Genomic DNA, 23,967 nt, shown 5'->3' on the forward strand with positions numbered 1-23,967 from the left:
TGTGGTTTCTAGTAGGCCCTCGATAATATAATTGTTGAATGAATGAATTTGTGTTTTTCCTACAATCTTACATTTTGTACATCCATTTTTTTTCTCCTTTCTTGTTTTTTTTTTTTTTTTTTTGGCTTGAGCTTTTATTTTAGTTTTTTTATTTGTTACCTTCTACTTGTTTGGAAGAGGTAGTATTCTCTACACTCTATTTCTGTTCCTAGAGTAGCTAACATCTCAATTTTAATTTTTAATTTTACTGTGCATAAATTTAACTGGATGTAGTCAGAATCCAATTAAGAATCTAATCACAATCTTAACCCTGCAGAACAATATCGTTTTTACCTTTAAGCGACTCACTTCAAGCTGGCTTCCTGGATCATCACAGTACTTAATTATTTTTATGAGATGTGAATGTTCAACAAAAAACTAGCTGTTGTCATTAAAAAAATAAAAAGAAAGGGAAAAAAAGGAGGAGACGAAAGAAAGAGAAGAGCACCCATCTGTCCAGATGCTCACCTTTGCTGCCTTAGGTTGCAGCCCAATACCCTAACCTTTGTCTTTGACCTTGATCCTTTAATTTCACCTTGTCAGGTACAAGTAAAAAGCAAATAAGAATGTCGTATATTTGCTACATATACTTATGCATTCCTTGATTTTCTCTTTTTCATTTAACTTTATGTGTAGTCTTTTAAAATGAAAAATGCCTAGGGGCATCTGGGTGGCTCATTGGTTAAACTTTGGCTGACTTCCGTTCAGGTCATGATCTCTCCGTTCATGATTGAGTTCGAGCCCCTCATAGGCATCAGGCAGTCTGCTGTCAGCACAGAGCCTGCTTCAGAGCCTCTGTTTCCCTCTCTTCCCCTCCCCTGCTTGTGTGCATGCACTCTCTCTCTCTCAAAAAAAAAAAAAATTTTTTTTTAATGTTTATTTTTGAGACAGAGAGAGACAGAGCATGAACCGGGGAGGGTCAGAGAGAGAGAGGGAGACACAGAATCTGAAACAGGCTCCAGGCTCTGAGCTGTCAGCACAGAGCCCGACGCGGGGCTCGAACTCATGGACCGCGAGATCGTGACCTGAGCTGAAGCCGGACGCTTCACCGACTGAGCCACCCAGGCGCCCCTCTCTCAAAATATCTTTAAAAATAAATGAAATGAAATGAAAAATGCCTGTTTGAGTCTTTTACTAGAATTCAGTCCATTCCTATTTAACGGACCTACTGGTAACTCCGTGTTATCCTTTCCATTTTTGTGACTTTTATTTATTTCACTTTTTTTTGTCCTTTCTATTCTTCTTTTTATAAGTTATTGCTTTCCCCCTATTTTCTTCTCTTTTCCGAAGTCCTATTCTGTTTTTGTATTGGGCCAAAAAAAAAAAAAGGTTATCACCTCTGTCCCGATATTCATAATCCAACCTTTACCTTTTTTTTTTTTTTTTTTTTTTTTTTTTACCGTTGCAATATAACGAACACAGCCAAATAGGGCCAACACCCACCGCGTGTGCACACCTGGGTGACAGGGGGCCTGAGAAGCGGAAATAGGAAGTAAAGGGCAAAACTGAATTTTTCCTGTCCCTTCTAAACGTCCTTGTCACCTCTTTCTCATTAATTCTTTTCTGTATAAAATTCTTTCATTGATCTGGTTCCACGCTTTTTAAAGGTACGGACTAGAGAGTCATCCAGAAGCCGGATCCTAGGCAAGAGTGCAATGTCCTGGGAGAACGGGGCAGGCGAGACCGGCGCGGGGCAGGCTGGGTAATACAGCTCCGTGAGGCCGATCGCAGAGCACGTCTTGCCCCCGCCTCCTCCCTTGGTTACTGGTCCAGCCAGGCTGTGAGACAGAAAACCGCCCACCGTGTGACTGCAGAATCCCACGGCATCCCGGTCAACTGCTAACCATGAAGTGGATTTTCTTCCAGGTTTGTTTTTTTTTTCCTTGCATTCACATTCATTCAGAATTTTGACTCATTTACTGTGTGGCTTTGAACTCGTTACATAACTTCTTGGACTCTCGCCTTCTCTTCTGAAAACTGGATATATAAATAGCACTAACCTCACAAAGCTGTAAAGAAGGCAAGGCAGGTCCAGTGTTTGGTATAGACACGAACAGAGTAAACACTCGGTAGATGTTAGTTTTTTTCTCCTCCTCTTCTGCTGCTGCTTTTCCTTCTTTTCCCTGCTTCTTCCTCCACCATCATGACGATATAGCCTTTCTCAGCTTGCTGACCTTGTACCTTATAGACTGGTGAAGACAAAAAGAGATCGGGACCATAAATATCACCTCTGTAAACCACAGGCTCCCAAATTTATTCCTAGTATGTTAAACGCCACAGATTTGCAATGCAGAAGACTAAATGTTTTTGCAATCACCACCATGTCCACAGGAGCTATGTGGATTCTAGAGGAAATACAAAAGTATTTAAGATAACATCCCCTCCCTTTACATCTAATAATTGGGCCCCTGCATTATTTCCCAGGAACATTCCAGATACCAAGTCATACTCTCAGATTAAGGAATTAAACATTGTGTTATTGGCTCAGACACAGAAAATAAAACATCAGAACCTATTAGCCAGTCCAGAAGCAAGCCCTTGTGCATGTGGGGATTTAGTTAATGAAAACCATGGCATTTCAAATCAGTGATGAAAGAAAGGTCAATAGTGTTGAGAAAACTGGCCACACATATAGCTAAAACAAATAAAAGCCCCTTAACTACCTCAACCCTATGCAAAAAAAAGTAGGCTTTATATGGGTTAGAGTTAAGAACAAAACATGCTCAAAGAAAATGTAAGTGAATCAGGTATTTGAGGCCCCAGACCAAAGTTAGTGCCGCAAAGCTGCAATCATTTACTGTTAGTCACGTGTCTGCATGTCATCTGGGCCGTTCTGTCCAGCTGGGCCAGGTGTGGCTGATCTCAGCCGGGCTCGCTCATGAGACTGAGGTCAACTGGCAGGTGGGCTGGGCCTTACCGAGCGGCATGACCTTACCCGCGTGTTTACCGGTTGGCTGGATATTGGCAGGGGTGGGGGCAACGAGGCCACGGCCTCCCATCTAGCACTGGGCCAGCCTGGACGTTTCACGTGGCGGAGGTGGGGTTTTAAGAAAGAGCAAATGGCGTACACGGTCACTTCTACCGCATTCCATTGGCCAGCGCGGGTCATGAGTGCGGACACAGGTCAATTTCTTGACGGGGCGGTGGGGGAAGCAGCAAAGTTGCATTGCAAAGGGAATGGATACAAGGAGTGAAAACCTGTGGCCATTTTTGCAACCTTCTAGGACATCAACTTACTTTTTATTGTTATGCTTTCAGGACTGATTGCAGAAAAAATTAAAACTTAGGCACAGTGCAAGATCCTATAAAGTTAAAAAAGCAATGTCATATTGAGAAAAATGTGAGTTACGAGCAGTGTTTATAGCAGAAAAACTCCAAGTCTCTCTCTCTCTCTCTCTCACAGACACACACACACACACACACACACACACAATAGTAGGCTTTAAAAAAAGAAAATAGTAAGCCATGTTGTTACTAGAGGAAACGGATTGATAATGTTAGAAGTTTTTGATCAGTGTTACAAGAGACTACCATGGTAGGAAATGCCTTCGCTTATTGTTTGGATTTTCCTTTAATTTGGTTGGATGTTTTGTCTTGTTTCCCGAGGGAGCAATACCCTAGGCTAGGACTGTGTGGAATGCACCTCCCAGCAGACAGGCGGCTTGCAAGGGCACTGGGGGACACAGAGCTTGTGGGTCTGCAAGAGGCAGGTGGGCCAGATGCGGTGGTGTGGCCTCGAGGCTCCTTACCTGCTGTGTAAGTCTGAGCCCCTCCAGAACACAAATGGATTTATCTGGCATATGAATTTTATTATATTTATTTATATGAGCTAATCTACTAAAGTTTTATTTAAGTTCCTATAATTCGTAAAAATTAGAAGGCACTTAGTTTGAGGGGGAAAGGAATCTGTTTGCTCGAACTACACCCACAAAGATGGAGTGGGAACAGACCTACAGTTCCCTGGGGATAGAAAGAAGCAAGTAAGGTAACCACTCCCCCCTCCCCCTCCCCCCCAAAAAGAGCCTAGTTTGAAAAGAAGAGATCATTTTTGTGAGATGACGTCTTTTTGTGTGACAAAAAGAGACAAGAGAAAGAAAAGGGGAGGGGAGGGCAGGAGGGGAAAAGAAAGGAAGAAAGGAGGAAGGAAGAAAGGAAGGAAAAGAAGGAAGGAAGGGAGGAAATGGGACCCCACTTCAGGAAAGAAAATACATATCACTCATCATATGTGCTAAATAATGAAATTCAACCAGTACATTTGAAGACCGAATTGGCTTTACCAAGCCATTCCTGAATCAGGCAGCGCCCCACCTAGCAAGTGGAGGGAAGTCCTGAGAAATGGTAGAAAATGGAAGGTTTTTAGAGACAGACGGTGAGGAACGATTATTCCAGACCAGGCAGTTTGCTAGGAAGGAAAGCAAGGCGTCTTCTCACACAGATTCCCTGATCTTTCTTTGGGAGATGGAGAGGACCCAGGGGACAGACTGGTTGCCACTGATGGAAAGAAAATTTTTCCTGACTGACCGGTTGAGGCCACGTTTCTTGGGCAAGATGGAAACTGCGGTCAGAAGAGGTTTTAAGCCCTGGGGTTTGGGAACTTGGTCTAAGTGACACCATTTGGGGCCTGGGGTTTCCTCTACTTTAACATATGTTAAATTCCTGGTGCATTGCTATGTAAATGCTTGTCTGGATTCTGAGTCTTAAAGTATGTGTATTTACATTTTGTTTAAAGTGTAACTGGCTGGGAGTATGGTTTCCATACCTCCCCACCGTCAAGCACATCGTCTGTAATGATTAAATTTTTAAATCATGTTTTCTCTTTCCCCCTGCCACTAGTGAAAACCCAAGCAAACAGTTAAGTGATTTTTTAAAGTGTGATCATGTAGGAACTTGTATCCATTTCCAGACATGACCCGGTATTTTAAAACGACTCCAGGCGTAATACCTATCAAATAGGGCGCTGGTTTACTTTCAGTTAGAATAATAACAATACATGTAAAGTCTCCAGTCTTTACTCGGTGTGAAAACTACAGAAGACTAACGAAGACACGCCAGCATTCTTTACATTTTCCGAGGGCGTGAGGTTTCATCTTGACACAAGCACGAACTTCTCCCCGAATGAAAGCACTCGTGATTGCCCCAAATCACACACATCAACTCAGGCTCCCTGGATTACTTACAGAACAGGTACTTGTTACTGGTCAATGTTGTAGATTAGCTGTCGGCTTACTGCTTTTAATGACTCCCCAGGGGTGGAGTTGGGCTACTTTTGTTCTGTGCTAAATCCATATTTTCTGAATACTTCTTCTGAGTGTTCTTTTAGGACTGAACTCTGGAAGGGACAGAAGCTGGAGTTTTGGAAAGAAAGAGAAGTGGCATTGGAACTAGTACGTCCTGTTGATTTGTGATTTACAAAAAGGGGGGGGGAAGGTGCACCCCTTATTCTTCAGGAGTTGAGAAGTGTCATCAAGCATCAGAACAGGGGCCACACATCAGACCGGAACAGGTTCTCACACCACGCTGCCTGAGTCTTCTTCCAGAGAATGTTCCTGCAAAGAGTGTCCTCAGCCTCAGCCAGTCCGATGAACTCAGCTGCTTGAGAAGTTGTGAAGGATGGGGTCAGAATCCTTACGGAAGTTTCTCGTTGAGAGGGGCTTCCAAAGCCCCCACAGCCACGAACTTCCCCTTGGAGGTCTGATCCCTTTAATGAGGGCGTACCACCGTCAGGTAGATTTTCTCCCTTGGCTTTGTTGAAACTGCTCACCTCCGGCACGCACGGAGCTAATGTGCTGCACCTTCTATAGCCCTGGCATCACCTGTTTGTCCTTTGGCAGCCCGGGCACATGCGGGAAGAGCCATCCACAGCACCTGCCGCCCCAAGAACCCCTCCGATTGAGGAAGCCAGGAACCTGGGTGGTGCAAATGGTTTATCCTATTTGCAGCCAAATGTTAACACCTGATAAAGCCAAAAGGTGACTCTCGTGCCTTTTGTTTGGGGAATACTTACCGAGTGAGTTCATTCCAGCAGAAACCTGAGCAAAGGTGACTCTTGGGTCCTTCTGCCGTCTGTCCTCTGGCAAAAGCTTCCCACTTCCCAGAGCTCCTTTGCGGAAAGGATCGATCAGCACCTCGGTCAGTCTGAAGGCAGATTTCTCTCAAGGATGGCGGCACTGTCTGGAGTTTTCGTGGGTACAGCCAGTGACTGCTTAACCTGGATTCACAAACTACGTCTTCTTGGTCCCCAACCATGGGGATCACCTGGGCTCCTGAGCCGGCTAGAGTCACACCCCAGGCAGGAGAAGGAGGTTTCCCAGCCAAGTCTAGCCGGTGCTCAAGGCCATGTTAGCTTTTCACACAGCAAGCTGGGAAGAGCTGGGATAGCCTGAAGCTTTGTTTTTAGATGTAGGCTCAGGACTTTCTGGGGAGGTACCACAGAAAGACAAGGCCCCACCCATCAAAGAGTCAATAAATAACTTTTTTTTTTTAATTTTTTTTAACGTTTATTTATTTTTGAGACAGAGAGAGACAGAGCATGAACAGGGGAGGAGCAGAGAGAGAGGGAATCACAGAATCTGAAACAGGCTCCAGGCTCCGAGCCGTCAGCACAGAGCCCGACGCGGGGCTCGAACTCACGGACCGTGAGATCATGACCTGAGCCGAAGTCGGACGCTTAACCGACCAAGCCACCCAGGCGCCCCAATAAATAACTTTTAAAATTAACTTTGTGGGCTGTCTTCCAGCTTCCACTGCTTTTACAGACTACCGCCTCTCGACTACCCAGTACAATGACTAAATAAAGGCAAATATCTTTCTCCTTGCGATCCTTTTCTGGGATCATAACAGTTCCTCATCCTTGAGAAGCTTAGAGTGAAGATAACTCAGAGGGGGAGCTATCCTCTCTTACAGGCTAAAAGCAACCCCTGGCTCCCTTGGAGGTGGTGCGGCCTCCTGGGAGGGAGGTAAGTGTCTTCCGATGGTTATTGCCATCAGAGGAACATAGCTCAAAAGTTCTTTTTCTGTCCAGCAGCCAGTGATTGTAAAATTTTGAAAATGCTCAAATGTTCTTGATATCTACATATCTTGATGGCATGCCCTCCAAAGCTAGGTGCAGAACACCGTGTTAGCGTGCCAATGTTAGCTAAGAAGGGGAGGGAATATAAACGGTCACAAGTATTGACCCATTTTTTAAGGTCATGTTCGAATAAAACAAGAATTAATGAAAATGTAAGACAGTTCAATAATATTGTACATCGATTGCCTGTTGAGGTACTAACATTTTGGGTACGGAATGAAATAAAATATGTTATTCAAAGGAATTCCACTTATTTTTTTAATGTGGCTAGTAGAAACTTTAATTACGTATAGGCTTTCACATGCGGAAGAATATGAATAGGTTATCTCACGCCCCTAGATTTACTTAGCCCTCAAACCAGGCTCACGGCGTCACCCTCTTTTAAAGTAGAAATCAGGAATCGGAAATCGGAGAAAGACAAAGAGTTGATGAACGAGCCACTTTTTCTTCAGAACTTGAATTTATGTTAATGGCGTCAGACTTAACAGCGTGGCTTTCAACCGGCAGAGCGATTCGTGTCTGTGAGAAATCGAGACACCTGCTAATGTCTTACGAGGTCTGCAGGCTTCATGTACCCGCGAAAACCTGTGGTACAACCATCAATCGCAGGCACGGAATGTCATCTGTGGAAGGACTTATTCTCTGCTTTTAATGTTGGCCTCATGGAAAAGGTAGGGAGGTATCGGTCACTGCTAATGACAAAGATCAGGGAGGTTCGTCTGAACACAGGGATTTTCCCTAAGAATTCTTCATTCCTATACGTATGTAAATATTTATGAAGCTTTTTTCTTTTGAATGTAGCTTTTGTTTTATTGTAAAAATAATATAAAGTTGGGGGTCCCTGGGTGGCTCAGTTAGTTGAGTGTCCAACTTCGGCTCAGGTCATGATCCACGGTTCGTAGGTTCGAGCCCGTGTCGGGCTCTATGCTGACAGCTCAGAGCCCGGAGCCTGCTTTGGATTCTGTGTCTCCCTCTCTCTCAAAAATAAATAAAACATTAAAACAAATAAAAATAATAATATGAGGTTGCCCCAACTTTTTATAAAATACTAGAAGTGATATTTTAAAAAGATCTTCTAAAAGTCCACCACTCAGAGGTAGTCTCTGTTAATAGGAATATCTTTTTTTAGGTTATTTTCTTTGCAGATTGTAATAATTAGATATAGAATTCTATTTTTTAACGAAAATACTATCATATTAGACATCTGTTTTATATCTTGTCCTTCTGCTCAAAAATATATTGTGGAGATCTTCGCGTGACATTTAATTTATATTTTATATCATCACTTTAATAGTTGTATGCTATTTCACAAACAGATGCCACTTGTTTATTTCAAGTCTCTTGTAAATTAACTTTTGGACAAGTTCCATTTTTTCCTGTTATAAACAATTCTGGAATGAATTCTGTCACACTGGTGTTTTCATTGGTATTTATTCTCTCAAGTAAAATAACTGTGAAATTTTACTGTTTTAAGACTTAGGATACAATCGCTTTCCAGAAAGTTTTCCACCATCTGTACTTACAGCAGCAGTAAATGCTTATGTTTGTTTCCCAACACTTTTACTGGAATTAGATATCTTATTATTTTTTTATTTTACGTAGGCTCCCTACCCAATGTGGGGCTCAAACTCACGACCCTGAGATCAAGAGTTGCATGTTCTATTGACTAAGCCAGTCAGGTGCCCTAGATATCTAGTATTTTTGATCTGGATGCCTGTCTGCTGTGCTTTAACATATTAACCGAATCGTGCAAAATTGCTGCTGAACATTTGTTGACTATAAATGATCATTTCATATGGATAAACCTAATAGCAATTTCTAGAAACACATTTCATTATCTTACTCTTACATATCATATTTTGTTAACATAAAGAAAGTAACTCCCTAATGGCCACCAACTCAATTCTCTCCACTCAACTATAAAATCCTGACCTCACTTTGTTGCCAGGATGATGTTCTTAAAAATAGATAAAGCTAGCCATGACATTCTCTAACAAAAACCCCTCACTGTCAGGGCGCCTGGGTGGCTCAGTTGATTAAGCATCTGACTTCGGCTCAGGTCATGATCTCACGGCCAGTGGGTTCAAGCCCTGCATCAGGCTCTGTGCTGACAGCTCAGAGCCTGGAGGCTGCCCCGGATTCTGTATCTCCTCTCTCTGCCCCTTCCCTGCTCATGCTTTCGCTTTCTCTCTCTCTCTCTCTCTCTCTCTCTCTCTCTCTCTCAAAACTAAACAAACATTAAAAAAAATTATGGGGCGCCTGGATGGCTCAGTCGGTTAAGCGTCTGACTTCAGCTCAAGTCACCATCTCACAGTTCATGAGTTTGAGCCCCATGTCGGGCTCTGCACTGACAGCTCAGAGCCTGGAGCCTGCTTCAGATTCTTGGTCACCCCCTCTCTGCCCCTCCCCTGCTCACACTCTCTCTCTCTTAAAAATAAACATTAAAAAAATGTATTTTTTAAACCCTTCACTCTCTCCTTGGGCCATGGTGGTGCCATCTGCTGAAATCAGAAACAATGGGGAAGATCGTGTTTCTGGGGGTGGGGGAATAAAATCAGAAGTTGCATTTGGACACCTTAACTTTGAGACACTGTGATATCCCAAGGGAGATGCCAAATGGTCACTTAGATATAGGATTTCACAATTCAGAGCAAAAGTCTTGGCTGATCATGAAGGTTTGGGTAACATTGACTTAAGAATGGCCATGTAGGGGGCACCTGGGTGGCTCAGTTGGTTAAGCATCCGACTTCAGCTCAGGTCATGATCTCACTGTTGGTGGGTTCAAGCCCTGCGTCAGGCTCTGCGCTGACAGCTCAGAGCCTCCTGGAGCCCGCTTCTGGTTCTGTATCTCCCGCTCTCTCTGCCCCTCCCCTACTCGCACTCTGTCTCTCTCTCTCTCTGTCTCTTGAAAATAAATAAATGTTAAAAAAACAAAACAAAACAAAAAAAGAATGGCCATGTATACCTGTACGTATGCCTGCTCCTCTCTCTGTGTGCGCTGGCTGGGTGACATCTAAGCAAACCTGTGCAGGACGATGAAAGGCTTCTCTCCGGACTGTCAGCGATTAAGGAACACTTCAGAGGTTCCTTACCTCTGAAGGGTAAGGAACATGCATTTCACATGAGAGGGAACATGCATTCTCTCACCTGAAGGAGACACAACGAAAGTAAGTGCAAATATTAGTTGAGAAGTTGGCCAAATCTGCAAGAAAAGTCCTTTAAGGAATGTCACTCTTATTCAACCTTTGTCATTAACTTTACATCTTGAGAGCCACAGTTGTTTCTGTTGGTTTAAAATAACTCCACCCTAATTTATGAGATAGGAAGCCGGGCTGGGTATCAGAGAACGGAAAGATTTCTCGTCAGAGACCCAACAGGAATTCTCCATCACCTTTCCCGGCTCTGGGGTTTTGGCCATTCTTAACTTCTCCGCACCTCCTCACTTGCAAATTCAGAGCAATGATGCCTACCCTTGTGGGTGGGTCTGGGCAGGGTGTACCCATTGTCATCTGGGAGTGGGGGTTGCAAGTGACCCTGTGTTTGGGGATGGAGGTGAAGAATCCTCCCTCCCTTAGTCACGAGAGTGTTAGGCAAGAGTCCGCTCTGTCCTTGGGGAAGACCTGAACCAGCGAACCCCACAGGCAGGTGTTTCACACAGCAGAGCGCTAACATGTGGGCGGAGCTAAAGTTCTGCAGAGGTCAGGCGGGTGGTAGGTATCCCTCCCCCTCCGAACGGAATCAAGGAGGGGCGGAGACTCAGGACCGGGACAAGCCACTCTTGCTGGAGAGTCCTTTGTAGAGAAAGACAGCCAGTAGGAGGCTCGTGGGCTTTGGTGGCAATACCTGATTTTGACTTGTGTTCCTTTTTTACCAGTTCTACTCAACTACCATCGACAACGGAAAGAATAAAGACTAACACTGCCCAAGTGCTGCTCTGAGCACTTTACATAAGCAAGGCCGTGCAAGGCTCACAACTCTAAGGGGAAAGGACTCTTACCATGCCCACTTTTCAGATGACAAAGCTGAGGCACAGAGAGATTAAGTAACTTGCTGAAGATCACTCAGATAAAACGGGTCTTTCCTGCATTATAATCCCCATATATGTTAGAGCCGAGCTTTCATGAAACTTTTATTGAACAGTTGAGTCGATTGCCAGCTGCCTTTCAGGGAACTGTGGTAGGAGCTACGTCTATGCTTTGTGTAGATCAGTGGAGGGCAAAGAATAAGAGTAATAAAGGAGCTGATGAGACAGAGAGAGTCAGGTATAGAATATGGAATATTCTTTCAAGAAACTTGGCCAAAAAGGAAATGGGAGAGATGGGGATGTGTGTGGGGACTTGAGGTCCTCAGTTTCCTCATCCCTGAAGCAGGGCTAATAAATAAGACATAGTCTGAGAGTCCTTGTGAGAGCCCAGGCCACCTGTGCTGGGCAGGGACAGAGTCTTGACACACGGTCATCACCTCATAGAAGGAAGCCTCCCTCTCCTTTATTGAAAGTTCTGCTTTGCTATTAGATTTCTGTTCCAGCATCAGCCCTTCCCTGTGAAATCGTCTGTATTCCCTGAGTTCGAGCCAGTCCTTCTCCTGGATGAATTTCCCTAGTGGTCCCTGCCGGTCCCCCCTGCAAACTCAGTGCTTACAGGCTCTTGCCTGTAAGAGCTGTGACGGCTCTTTCTCGATGGCTTTTGCCCCTAGTAGATTACAGACTTGCGGAGAGACAGAATAGCAGCTCAACTCTTTGTATTTCCACTAAATGATTAATAAATACTTGTTGGGGCGCCTGGGTGGCTCAGCTGGTTAAGCATCCGACTTCAGCTTAGGTCATGAGCTTGTGAGTTTGAGTCCCACATCGGGCTCTGCGCTGGTGGTACAGAGGTGCTTGGGATTCTGTCTCTCTCCCTTTCTCTTTCTGCCCCTCCCCCACTTGTACACACACACACACACACACACACTCTCTCTCTCTCTCAAAATAAATAAGTAAACTTAAAAAAATATTTGTTGAACTTTTTCTACTTCCCCTCTCGACATTTTTCAAATCATGAAAATTACATTCTAAAGCCTTATAATGGATTAGGGGGAAAAAAAAAAAACTTTTAAAGTTGCTGACAAAAATCGTGGGGCCCAATCCTCTAAACACAAAACCTAAGGACATCAAGAGAAAGATTGTAAGGTCGCACCCACAAATTGTAGCTTTGGGTAGTTCTGAGATCAAAAGATCTCAAGTAACCGTAACTGACAGTAAAAATACGTTCTAAAATCAGTGCGTTACAATTCAACACATATGTTTTATTTTAAGCCAGTGGTTTAACTGGTATTTCAGTGTACCTTAAGCCATATGGAACTGTCCATTCATTTCAGGCAAAAGAGACATCGTAGAATTTTACTCTGTTTTACTAGAATGTGCAAGAATGCCCTGAAAGACAAAAATCAGATCTTCATTAAAATCTTAACAGCCAGTACGCAGTTGTGCAAGGAAGCATCTTTCCCCCGTATACACACAAAAAGCCACAAAAAGGAAGGAACTGCTGATACGACATGGACGAATCTCAAAAACAGCACGTTGAACAAAGGGAGCCAGACACAAGAGTAAACACTGCATGATTGCATTCATGTGAAGTTCTAGAAAGGGCAAAACTAATCTACAGCGACAGAGAGCACTGGCTGTCTGGGGGCTGGGGAACGATTGCAAAGGGGCAAATGGAACATTTTGGGATGATAGATGTGATCTCTAACTCCCCAGGAGTGTAGGTGACCTGGGTACATGCATTTGTCAAAATCGTTACAATAAAAGTACATTAAAAAAAAATCTGTTTAACGTTTATTTATTACTGAGAGACAGAGAGAGACAGAGCATGAGCAGGGGAGGGGCAGAGAGAGGAGGAGACGCAGAATCCGAAGCAGGCTCCAGGCTCCGAGCTGTCAGCACAGAGCCCGATACGGGGCTCCAACCCACGAGCCGTGAAATCATGACCTGAGCCAAAGTCAGACGTTTAACCAGATTGAGCCACCCGGGCACCCCAATAAAGGTGTTTGTAAAATAAAATTTTTAATAATTTGAATGTAAGTCATGTCAATCTGACTAATTCTCTATGCACCAGGACCCTCTGAGAGCTGGTATACTCAGCAATCCTGTGGGTAGCGGAGGAGGCTTACAATGAATTAATCAAGAGCCTCTAAAACGTTTGTTTTAAGTGACAGTAACAGCAAAATCGAAGGTCTTACTCTGAAACTGAAATTCTCCTTTCTCTTCCAAGTAGATCAAAAGAGGTGGAAGAAGCAAACGGCCAAGGGTAGATGAGTGCTTTTCCCTAACAAGGTCACACACTGGTCCTTCCTCACCCATAGCGCGGGTGGATTAAGCACAGGCTGGATGGAAAGCTTCTGAGGGCGCTTTGGGAGCAAAATGGCAACGGAGGACCCACAAGGTCAAGAGCTAGGAGCAATCCCCCAAGCATTCTATTACACACAAAACACATTTAGAGAGGTTGACCTGAGCAGTAATTGATCACAGCTGAAAATTACAAGGCTGGCTCATGACATCTTCCACGGGTAGCTCTGAAAATCTTTCCATACGTGGATCTCCTGGCTTAAATACAATAATCAGAAACTTTATCAAATTTTGGCCCAAGTTGGTTTACAAAAAAAAATTTTTTTTCTGTTTTCCACTTTAAAAAATCATATCTCATTGGTGGAAAATGTCTACAGTCCTGTGTCTGGAAGGAATTCCTCTGGCCTGCAAGGCTTTTGCCCAGACACCACCAAGAGTTGCCACGCAGTTGGTGTGGACCAGGTTGGATAAGACTTTGGAGGGATAACCTGGCAAGTCTTAATTAAGGAAACAGAATCATCGGACACGTAATCTAGCATTTTATAAAATGTTGTTTTCTGTGCTCCCCAACGGGGCTTATTTTTCTTTCACTAGTTTTGTCTCCACACTAGAGGGCAAGCATCCTAGTTTGTGTCTCCCAGAATACTTACCATCCTCAAACTTGGCCCCTGGCCTCATAGTGCTCTGTTTTTAACAAACGTTATATTCGTGGCCTCACCTCAAGGCTCCCATCTTGTTATGTTGATTTCTAACATCCGGAGAACACGAGAACACGCTTCTCCTTGACTAACCCATCCCTAGGATTCCACATTTCTGCACAGTCCCCCAAGGGGCACTCCACCTCTGTTCCCGACCCCCAGTCAGATGGCGTGAGGCCCATGTCTTCTCCTTGATGTTGCTAATGTTCCCTGTAAGCGTGCTTCTCCAGAGATCTTGCTTTGGTAGACAGCACGAACGAAGGTGGGTTACATGTGACCCCGTGTGAGTTATGTGTAGCCACAAACACCAGAGGGGGTCCCAGAATACGAACACACAGATTTAATTTTTAAAAAGGGATATTACCTGAGTATAATGAGTACCTGTGACGATAGCTGGCATCCGTATCCAGATGCATTTGCTGCCTCTTTACACCTCAGCGGTGCCCCCTGTGAACTGAATCACACCAGCCAGTTACATTCCTGCTTCCCTGGGGTCGTAGAAGATCTGGGTTTAGAATAGCTCTCACGTCTAGACAGAGATGCTGCTCCTGGAGTGGTTTTTGTTTGCTTGTTTGTTTTTTGTGGTTTTGGTTTTTTTGTTTGCTTGTTTTTCTTTTTCCAGAAAGGAACCTTCTCTCTCCTACATTGAGGAACCTTCTCAATGTATTCAGAAATTGATTCTGATTCCCAATTCTATACTGGAAGTCTCATCTACTACAGAGATATGGTCATTTTCTCTCCCCAAACCCCTCATTTGCGCTAATTTCAAAGATTTGGGGAGTTGATATCCATCCCGAGAGAAGTCATCTTCACTCTTGAAAAACAATTAAGATATTTTCTTTCTATAAAAATTGGAGATAATTGGGGTGCCTAGGTGGCTCAGTCAGTTGAGTATCCGACTGTTGATATCAGCTAAGGTTGTGATCTCACAGTCGTGAGATCGAGCCCTCCATTGGGCTCTGTGCTGACACCGTGAAGCCTGCTTGGGATTCCCTCTCTCTCTCTCTCTCTCTCTCTCTCTCTCTTCTCTCTCTCTGCCCCTCACCCTCTCACACACTCTCTCTCTCTCTTAAAATAAATAAACTTTTAAAAACGAATCAATAAATAGAGATCAACAAATATTCTTTCTACTCTATTAAGAACTACATATTTAATAGGCACTATATAATATATATGTTATTATTATGTATATCATATGTATATTATATGTAATATTATGACATACATATATAAAATAAAACCTTGAAATCGCTGCCATTCCAGAACATAAGAGACAAGTTAGGGTTTTCTGACTCCCAAATATAGTTGGGAGGCAGGAATAAAATGGGAAAAAAAAATCTCAAAAAGAGCAGGACTGTTTCCTTATAGCAGGTGACAAGGGGCAAGTGCTTAAAAGAGAAATATGCAGAAGAAATTAGCCACAAGGACACAGAACTTTGCCAAATAATTTAAAACTGTGACTTCAACTGAGATGTCACATCATTTTACCATTATCTCGGGTCACAGACATAAACCAAGAAAGAAAAGTCCTAGCAGCAGTTGTAACCTCGCAATTCCCCAAGCTGAGGACATCTAACGAATGTTTTGTGGGGTTTCTAGGAGCCAGTCTGGCTGCCTTTCATCAGTTCACCTTACATGCAATTCACTGGCAACCAGACAGCAGGGAGAGCTGTACAACTGTTCACCAGAGCAGAAAAGAGAAAATATTTCTCTCTTCATGTGAGATGGCCAAAGCATGTGATCATTCCGAAAGAAAAAGGAGCTTTACTTGTTTCTCTTTCCTGTCCTATGAAGGAAGCATGAGTATGGGGAAGCCAGATGAGTGCAGAGCCAAAGAATTTACAATTATTTCAAACATGTTTTCTGTCCATATTCAAATAAAGGTGTGTCTTAGGTTCTAAGAGTTCACATTTCCATTTGCCATAATAATGTCCATATGGCCACAGAGACTCGTCTCATGCAATCAGAGCTTGGTGTCTGACAAAGGCTATAAGTTACACCTTGTAGGAAGACACGGTTATCATCTCTCAAATGTTAGGATTATAAACTGCGTACCCATTTTCCTTAATAATCTAATATGGCCCTGAAATTCTCCATACACCCTTTCGGCCAGCCGCCACGTCCATATCATAAAGAAGAACTGAAGTTTATGACCTTACTCCTGACCTGTCTTCGATCCAAATGATCCCAAGCTCCTCCCATCTTCCATTCCTGGTTGTGCTTTCTTACACAGCCATTCTGTCTTTCCCTCCTGTCTTTATCCTTCTAATTTGATGCTCTGTACAGTTTTCCTACCCCGTGCCTCATCTCCTTTCAACCGAGGCTCTGGTTCTCCGTCTTGGCTGCCCTCCCTCAAGAAGTGCCCCTTCCAAACTGTCTTTGCTTGAGACCTCTCTGTTCCAGGTTTACCATTGCCCTTTCTGCAGAAATAAGTCAAAACAAGTTGTAAAAATATATTTTTTTTTTAATTATTTTTTTTTAACGTTTATTTATTTTTGAGACAGAGAGAGACAGAGCATGAACGGGGGAGGGCCAGAGAGAGAAGGAGACACAGAATCGGAAGCAGGCTCCAGGCTCTGAGCCCTCAGCCCAGAGCCCAATGCGGGGCTCGAACTCACGGACCGCGAGATCGTGACCTAAGCTGAAGTCGGACGCTTAACCAACTGAGCCACCCAGGCGCCCCGTAAAAATATATTTATATGTTCATTCTGATCTTTTCTGGAAGTAAATTTATTTGTTGTAGAATTTCAAGTGTGTAGAAAATTAAGTAGACTAGAACAATCGTGGTTTTCCCGCTTTCTTCCTAGTAATGTTTACTATTTGGCTTTTTGTTTCTTCTAGTTCCAGCAGATGAGACAGGGTCATTTCCCGGTATGGATTAACTTGCGCACATCCCCATGCAAACTCAACACTATTCTTCTGGCCACTCTCTGAGTCTCCAGTGATTTTCTGGTTTACTATCCTCAGACTAACATGTGACTCTATAAACATGATTAGTACCATTTGCACATTTTGAAAATTTATTGTGCATCTTCTCTTTTCTTTCTAATAAGTGTGTGAAAATTTCTAAGGTTCTGAAATATCACTTCAGTTTTTATTTTTTTTAAGTTTAGTTTTATTTATTTTTGAGAGAGAGATAGAGAGCAAGAGGAGGGAGGGGAAGAGAGAGAGGGAGACAGAATCCCAAGCTGCGATGTTGGGCTTGAACTCACCAACCATGAGATCATGACTTGAGCTGAAGTCGAGAGTTGGATGCTTAACCGACTAAGCCACCCAGGCACCCCTTATTTTAATTTTTAATTTTTTTTTTTTAATTTTATTTTTGGGACAGAGAGAGACAGAGCATGAACGGGGGAGGGGCAGAGAGAGAGGGAGACACAGAATCGGAAGCAGGCTCCAGGCTCTGAGCCATCAGCCCAGAGCCCAACGCGGGGCTCGAACTCCCGAACCGCGAGATCGTGACCTGAGCCAAAGTCGGACGCTCAACTGACTGAGCCACTCAGGTGCCCCTTTAATTTTTAAAATCTAGCCTGTGCTTGGGAAGGGCTCCAGGCCTTTGGTCAAACAGTCAATCAACTAGAGTTTATTGAGAATGAGCGTTAATGTGCAGGGGATTGTGGAGATCAGGAGAATATTTATGTCTGACCAGCTTGTCGAGACTGGAAGCTTGAGTCATAGCTTTTGGCTCACAGGGTGCCCCTGAGTGCCTGCCTAGGGATATAAATAACAGTGATGGTTCAGCAGTTCTCTACAAAGCACAGTGTTCCTATAAAATTGAAGTTGCATAATTTTGTCAATAAGTCAACAATTTCATTCCACCCCTTCCTAATGGTTTAACTTCACCTCATCTCTTAATAGGTCTACTATATCCTGTTTATCCATTTACCCATTTCAAAAGATAATTTGGGAGTTAGAATTTCCCTCTAGCTTTTTCTCCAAGAGTAATTCTGGAGAAGAACACATTCTTCCTTGCCGGAAAAAAAAAAAAAAATCAAAAAATGAGCCATTAGTGCCAGCATTGAGTAGCTTCTATTCTTTGAGCAGCCTCTTAGTATTATATTTGGATTCCCCTCAAAGGATCTCGTCCTTTGCTTGGGAAGGCAGCCTGATTTCTGGTTGTTCCTGACCTGGAACATATTCAGAAGTTCTTTTAGGCTATCTAAGGTTAATTCTTCCCCTGTGCTTCAGATGTATCCCATGACCCCTTGCTTTCTTAGGGACCTAATAATGCATTATACCCTTCACCCTCTTTTTCACTTCACAATGTGGAGGCTCCAGAGGGAGATCTGGGAAGAGTTGTGGGATAGTCCTTCAGAAGGTGATATTTTATGAGACTGCCGCCTTGTCTGCAGACAAGTCGTGCAGGGGACCTTGAGAGGGATCCTTGTACAGATTTTAGTATTTCTCCTTTCTGAACTTTCAGGCTTCTAGGACTGTGGATTATAGTCTTTATTTGATACAGGAAATTTATTTAATTAAAAAATTTTGTTGGTATTTTTAAAATTGGGCTTGGGATTGCATTGTATACATACATCAGTTTGAGGAAGACTATTGTCTTTACAATATTGACAATCCATGAACATGGTATATCCCCCCATTTATTTAGGTTTTTAAAAAATTATCTTAATAATGCTTCTTTATTTACAAAGAACTCTTGCACATCTTTGTTGGATTTGGTGTTAAGCATTTTATAGTTTTGACACAATTTAAATAGAATCTTTTAAATTATATTTTCTGTTTACTGCTGACATATAGAAATGATACTGATTTTTGTAGTTTGTCACAAGGTCCAGGTCAGTCTTAACTCTATTTATTCTAATAACATATTTGTTGAGGGATGCCTAGGTGGCTTAGCCAGTTAAGCATCCAACTCTTGGTTTCGGCTCACATCATGATCTCACAGTTATGAGTTCGAGCCTGCATTGGGCTCTGCACTGACAGTGTGGAGACTGCTTAGGATTCTCTCTCTCTCCCTCTCTCTCTGCTCCTCCCCTACTCACTCTTTCTCTCTCTCAAAATAAATAAATAAGCTTTAAATGTTGAATGTTTTCTTGGATTTATACATAAATCTGCATATAATCATGTCAGTTTTATTTCTTCTTCTTCTTCTTCAGAACTTGTACATTTTGTCTCTTTATCTTCCCTTAATACACTGACTTGAACCTCTAGTGTAATGTCGAATAGAAATGATGACAATGGGTTTATTTTTCCCTTTCCTTAATATTTAAAAAAAAATTTTTTTTAAGTGGGTTTCATACCCAGCATGGGGCTTGACACGGGGCTTGATCTCACAACCCTGAGATCAAGTGTCACATGTTTAACCAACTAAGCTGCACAGGCGCCCTCGCCTAATATTATTTTTCTAATATCACTTTCTCTAATATTCTTTCTTTGGTTAATTCCAAAGAGTAATGGTAGACTTACAGACTAGTAGAGCTGGAAGAAAGTTGGAAGATCATCAGTTGGGATAGCAAGAGGCGAATTGAATTCCTTAATCATGCAATGAGAGTGAACAGGGATCAGAACCCGGGTATTCTGACTTCTAGGTTAGCATTCTTTTCCATATAACAAAGAGCCTTTCCAGAAAAGGAATATAGTTAAGACCATTTCTTTTACCTCCTGAAGTGAAGGAGTGCTCGAAGTTAAAAGTTTTTAGAGTTGAATAACATGCGGACTATCCAAGAGCAAAGCTATCACAGCCAGGCCAGAAACAGGGACACCTCACTGGCATGTCCAATCGATTCCACTAAAAGTTAACCCTCTGTCATTTCAGCTCCACTTACTGGTTCTCTCTTCCCCTTCCCCCACCCAAGGCCCTGAGGGAAATGTTTGCTGTGAGTATTCTTGACTGGAACTTCGAATCTGTTTTACTCCTGAAACAGTGTTTAGGAATGATGTAAACACTTCAGCCATATTGCAGGTTAATATTGCATAACCATATTGCAGGTTAAGTGGGCTTTTGTGAACTATCACCATTTCTTTGGAAAAGCTGTTCTAAATACAAAATGGCCTGCTTTCAGATGACGTTTCAGAACACAGATACTTCTTTAAAATCCAGGGGCGCCTGGGTGGCTCAGTCGGTTAAGCGTCCGACTTCGGCTCGGGTCACGATCTCGTGGTCTGTGAGTTCGAGCCCCGCGTCGGGCTCTGTGCTGACTGCTCAGAACCTGGAGCCTGTTTCAGATTCTGTGTCTCCCTCTCTCTCTGACCCTCCCCCGTTCATGCTCTGTCTCTCTCTGTCTCAAAAATAAGTAAACGTTAAAAAAAATTTTTTTTTTAAATCCAAGTACTCAAAACTAAGCGCTCAGGAAGGGCGTCCTGCCAACACCGGGATGTTCTCTTCAGCAGCAATGTTGACGGTCTTCCTATTGGATACGTGGCAAAAAGATAAGTATGGATGTAACAAGCAGTCACACATGTTCTTTGACTTCATGGAGACCAGCACTCTTCAGCTCCTCATTGTTTTGTCCTGTAGAAAAACATTACAAGGATTAGAAGCATTTCTGGAGAACTGGTCACGGATTGCACACGCTTTGCGTACAACTGTAGCCGTCGTGTCTGTAAAATGAACGTTGTATCTTGGTTTGCACCCTTGGCTCAACCCGAGGAAAACAGCTTTTAGGATACTGTTGGCAACCCTGAGCCTGTGACATGATGTAAGTGGAGTCCGAACCGAGAGGGAAGGACAAATTCCCAGTGCGGTATTTGGCTACTTGAAGCGTGGTCCGTGGACCAACAGCATCAGCCTCATCTGGGAGGTTGTTGGAAACGCAGATTCTTGGGCCCACCCGGAGTCAGAATCTCTGGGGTGAGGCCCGAATATCTGGGCTTTAACACGTCCTCCAAGTGATGTTTATGCACTGGTGCTACGTCTGTCTTCTCTCCACTCTGTGGAACCGGTACCGGTGGAGGTCTGCTGGCACATGTAAAAGTCCCATAGCCCTCAGAGGAGCCCTCCTGGGCCGTGACGGGCCAACAGTCCCTGGGGCAAAGAGCGTGGCACAGAACAGGCAAACTTGCGAAATGAATAAATGAAGCACGGCCCCCATGCACCTCTGTTTCTCCTTACACTTTGTGTACTGCTTGCTATCTGTTAAGGGCTGACTTGTTTTTTTCTTCTGGTTTTTTTTTAATGTGTATTTATCTTTGAGAGAGAGAAAGACGGAGTGCAAATGGGAGAGAGGCAGAGAAGGAGACACAGAACGTGAAGCAGGCTCCGGGCTCTGAGCTGACAGCACAGAGCCCGACGCGGGGCTCGAACCCACGACCTGCGAGATCATGACCTGAGCCAAAGTCAGCTGCTCAACCGACTGAGCCACCCAGGCAGCCCGTAAGGGCTGACTTGTTTTACCCCCCAATTCGTATGTTAATGTGCTGACCCCCAGTACCTCAAAAAGTAACCATATTTGGAGATGAGGTCTTTAAAGAAGGAAGTTAAAATGCAGTCTTTAGGGTGGATCCTAATCTAACAGCCTGTGTCCTTATAAGAAGAGGACATCAGGACAGACGCACACAGAAGAAAGACCATGAGAAGACACAGAGAAAAGACCACCATCTACAAGCCAAGGAGAGAGGCCTCGGAAGAAACTGACCTTGCCGATACCTTGATCTTGGATTTCTAGCCTCCAGAACCATGACAGAATCCGTTTCTGTGGCTTCATCCATCCAGTCTGTGGTACTTTGTTACAGCAGCCCTAGCTAACCAATACACTATGTACCTCTGCCCCCGCCCACCCTTGAGAGGTTTATACAGAGCTCTGCCCAAAGTAATTGCCAATTCCTATCGCAACACATCACTGGCTTAAGAGTGGGGTTGGTGCATGAGATTTTCCGTGATGGGCCATTTGTGCAGAGCACCCCCGTGCCCTGTCCTGACTCAGGTGACAGCGTGCTTCTCTGTGCTCTGCCGTCCAGCCGGGGAGGGAGGGCATCGTTAGCAATAGCCGAACACTCAAGGTTCCAGTGTTTGCCACTAACTACACGCGTGTCTGAAGGAAAATGCCGTCACTCTGGGTTTGTTTCTTCACGTGTAAAATGGAAACATTAATGCCCTTCATCACGTCAACAATTCTCTCTTACACAGCGATGTTGAAAAAGTCAAGTGGGGTCGCATGAGTAAGAGCACTGACATCCATTGCAAATGGAAGGTGGGATGTGGGCTATTGTTTTCATTTTATTGTTAGGGCTGTTGTTAGCAAACCTGCTGGTTCTACAGCTGGGGGAGAACAACAGCTGGGAGCCCACAAAGGAGCACCTGCTTCACTGAGCTCTGTCACCTGATAGAAGGGAAGGGCCTTCAGATCCGACCCAGCAGCCACACGTTGGACACTTGCCAATGGGTCATATAAACGTATTCATATTTTTTGCAATCTGTTTGTCACTGAACACTTTTATCTCAACTTCAGTGTGTGTGTGTGTGTGTGTGTGTGTGTGTGTGTGTGACCACTTAAGTCATCTATAATTTGGGCTCCCTCCACCTTACCTGTCTCCTTAATTGAAGACACATTCCTTCCTACTCTCATTGTAGAACGCCTGTATCTTGGATCATTATCTGTACAAACTGATTAAAGATAAAGGCCCCTTATTTCTGAGTTGAAGTCATCAGAACAAAGAAATCGTATCAAGGACTCTGTTCAGCCAGGAAATGCAGCAGATTGGGTGCTAAATGACACCAGACAAAACAAGGGGATGTTTTGAGAGATCACTGGTGGCGTTTAGACTCAAAGACTTCTATTTAATTCAAACCACATAACAAATGATGGTGATATCATTAAAATAAATATCCCACCCGGGCCATCCCTTTCCCTCCCATATCATAGCACTGACATCATTTTTGCATATTATATCAATGGCATGTTCCATATTCTGCTGAAAGGTCACAATTATGTCAGTAATGAGATTCAGCCCCCAGTCAAGCTGTTCCAAGACACCCCCGCCCATTTCCAAAACAATTTTGAGGGCGGCTTCCCAGCAGTATGAATTCCAGAGCAGATGTCTCCTTGGGTGTGAGCCACGAGTTAAACTGGGGGAGTCCACTCCGGATTACTGTGGTCATCGGAGCTGCAGCGAGGCCACCTAGGAGAACACATAGGAGCATGGGATACCCAGGAGGCTAGAGAGAGCAGGTAGAGGGAAGCTGAAAAAGCTCGGTGGCGCCATCTCTCCGGGCTAACCCCTTGCTAGTACAGCCACTGTTGTTCAAATAAGAAATCTCGAAAACCAGACCGGTAGGAATTATTTGTCTAAATATTAAGAGCTCTTTCAAGTGAAGCAGACTTGGGACAGAGACCTGGCTCTGTTCCTTGGATAGCTGTGTGGCTTTACGCAAACTGTCGATACTCTCTGAGGCTTTGTTTCCCCAGCTGTGAGATAGGGATGACGACAATCCCTCTATGATAGGACCCTTGTGAGGATCACCAGATAACACGTGTAAGTAAGCCCTCCATGAATGCTGGCTGCTATTATCACCATTAATGGGGAGATTAGGGTTGGGCTGAACTTGAACATCTGTAGCAACAGGGACCTACCAGCCTTTCTGTCACTGATGGGGCCTAATGTAAAGTGCCTTTGACACTTGTTGAATCTGGTGACTCGTAGAACAGAAGGGGAGAGAAGAGAAACTTTGTGAGCACGCGTTGGAATCCTCAGAGGCAATGTAGTCGGTTTCACGTCTTTATCTCTTTGTAAGCGTGGATCTGTGCATGGGTCCATTTTGAGCTCATGGGCTAAGTCAATAAAATTTATTTTCGTTCTCCATTCTGCTATGACTAAACGTTTTAGCACTTCTCTCAGCAACCCTCCCTTTACTTCTTCCAGCATCCAGGGACTTCTTC

At 43.8% G+C, this 23,967-nt stretch overlaps 1 protein-coding gene across 1 annotated transcript in view; it reads left to right on the top strand.

The window, feature by feature from the left end:
- Positions 1 to 1,871: 1,871 nt before the first annotated feature.
- Positions 1,872 to 23,967, top strand: part of PLEKHG1 (pleckstrin homology and RhoGEF domain containing G1) — a 304,149-nt gene continuing 282,053 nt past the window's right edge. Inside the window, exon 1 of the mRNA XM_042987317.1 lies at positions 1,872 to 1,905. The gene's annotated coding sequence lies outside the window, so the exon portion shown is untranslated. The remainder of the gene's footprint in view (positions 1,906 to 23,967) is intronic.

Source organism: Panthera tigris, chromosome B2 (genome assembly GCF_018350195.1).
Source record: "Panthera tigris isolate Pti1 chromosome B2, P.tigris_Pti1_mat1.1, whole genome shotgun sequence".
Lineage (NCBI taxonomy): Eukaryota > Metazoa > Chordata > Mammalia > Carnivora > Felidae > Panthera > Panthera tigris.